The sequence below is a fragment of the Phodopus roborovskii genome, unplaced genomic scaffold (assembly GCF_943737965.1).
Source record: "Phodopus roborovskii unplaced genomic scaffold, PHOROB, whole genome shotgun sequence".
In the NCBI taxonomy this organism is placed as follows: domain Eukaryota; kingdom Metazoa; phylum Chordata; class Mammalia; order Rodentia; family Cricetidae; genus Phodopus; species Phodopus roborovskii.
In genome coordinates this window covers 964263-966643 of record NW_026126475.1, presented here as the reverse complement: position 1 = coordinate 966643, position 2381 = coordinate 964263, and positions in this window count along the sequence as shown.

Sequence of the window (2381 nt, the reverse complement as noted above, 5' to 3'; positions counted from 1 at the left end):
GATTGGTGAAAATCTTTTCCCCGTGTGTGGGCTGCTATTTGGTCTTGCCTTCTGTGTCCTTTGCCTTACAAAAGCTTCTAAGTTTGAAGAGGTCCCATTTACTAATTGTTTCTCTCAGTGTCTGTGCCCCTGGAGTTATGTTCAAGAAGCGGTCTCCTATACCAATTTATTCAAGGGTACCTCTTACTTTCTCTTCTAAGAGGTTCAATGTGGCTGGATTGATGTTGAGGTCTTTGATCCTTTTGGACTTGAGTTTTGTGCATGGCGACATACATGGGCCTATCTGCAGTCTTCTACACACCCTCATCCAATTTTTCCAGCACCATTTGTTGAAGATGTTGTCCTTGCCCCATTGCATAATTTTAGCTGTTTTTTCGAAAATTATATGTTCATAGGTGTGTGGGTTAATATCAGAACTTTCAATTCGATCCCAGTGTTCTACTTGTGTATTTTTATGCCAATACCAGGCTGTTTTCAGAACTATATCTTTGTAGTAGAGCTAAAGTCATTAATGGTGAGGCCTCCTGAAGTTCTTTTGTTGTATAGGGTTGTTTTAGTTTTTCTGGGCCTTTTGTTTTTCCATATAATGTTGATTATTATCCTTTCAAGGTTGGTGAAGAATTGTGGTGGGATTTTAATGGGAATTGCATTGAATCTGTAGATTGCTTTTGGTAAGATTGTCATTTTTACTATGTTTATCCTACCTATTGAAGAGCGTGGAAGATCTTTCCATTTTCTGGTATCTTCTTTAATTTCTTTCTTTAGAACCACACATTTCTCATTATATAGGTCTTTTATTTGTTTGGTAAGCATTACACCAGGATACTTTATGTTGCTTTTGGCTTGTGGCTATTATAAAGATTGATGTTTCTCTGATTTCTTTCTCTGACTCTTTGTCGACTAAAAAAAGTAGGGCTACTGATTTTTTGAGTTTATCTTGTATCCTGCTAGTTTCCAGGATGTGTTTATCAGCTGTAGGAGTTTCCTGGTAGAGTTTATTGGGTCGCTTATGTAAACTATCATATCATCTGCAAAGAGAGACACTTTGACTTCTCCCTTTCCAATTTTGATCCCCTTGATCTCTCTTTGTTGTCTTATACCATTAGCTAGAACTTCTAGTACGATATTGAGGAGATATGGAGAGAGAGGGCAGCCTTGTCTTGTTCCTGATTTTAGAGGAATTAACTTAAGTTTCTCTCCATTCATTTTGATGTTGGCAGTTGGTTTGCTGTATATTGCTCTTATTATGTTAAGTATGTTCCTGTTATCCCTGATCTCTCCAAGAACTTTACCAAAACATGTCCAGGGCCAGAATGATTCAATGCAGAATTCTAGCAGACATTCAAAGAAGAACTAATAACAATACTCCTCAAACTGTTCCACGTGATAGTAACAGAAGGTTCATTGCCAAACGCTTTTTATGAGGCCACAATAACCTTGCGACCCAAGCCTCACAAAGACACAACTAAGAAAGAAAACTACAGACCAATATCACTGATGAACATCGATGCAAAAATACTCAATAAAATATTGGCAAACCAAATTCAAGAATACATCAGAGAAATCATCCACCATGACCAAGTAAGCTTCATCCCTGGAATACAGGGATGGTTTAACATATGAAAATCTATCAATGTGATCCACCATATAAACAAATAGAAAAAGAAAAACCATATGATTATCTCCCTAGATGCAGAAAATCCTTCGAAAAAATTTCAACACCCTTTCATGATAAATGTCTTGGAGAGATCAGAGATAACAGAAACATACCTAAACATAATAAGAGCAATTGACTTTAGTCTTAATAATAAAATTGATTCATGTGGAGATTATCTGTTAGTAAGTTCACTAGATAGAATACAAATGATATATTAGGTAGTATTGGGGAACAACTTACACGGATGATAATAAAGAACTGCGGAGATGTTCCAGCTTAGAAGGATGCAGTCCCTGCCCTTCTGATTTGATCTGCAACATAGAAGAGAGAAGTGAGAGACAGAAATGTGGAAAGAGAGTGAGAAATAGATGGTGGGGGAGTGAGAGAATTACAGACAGATTGTGAATGAGAGAGGTCTACCTCAGGGTTCTCCACCTTCTGTTCATATACACAGAACCAAAGGCACAACGAAAGAAATAACTTCTTGAGATGATCTGAGCAGAAAACCTGGATTTACAAGAACACCCCCCCTCTAAATGGTGGGTCCACTAGAGGTTCTAAGTGATTCTTATAGCCTAAGTGACAGGACCAGGCAAGCAGAAGATACACAGCTGCTTGAGAGTGGGATTTGTAACATGGTAACCAAATAAACCCACCATTTGTATACACATAGAAGCCCACAGGGCTTTCACCTAAATTACCCTGAGACCCTGAGTGTGAGGGC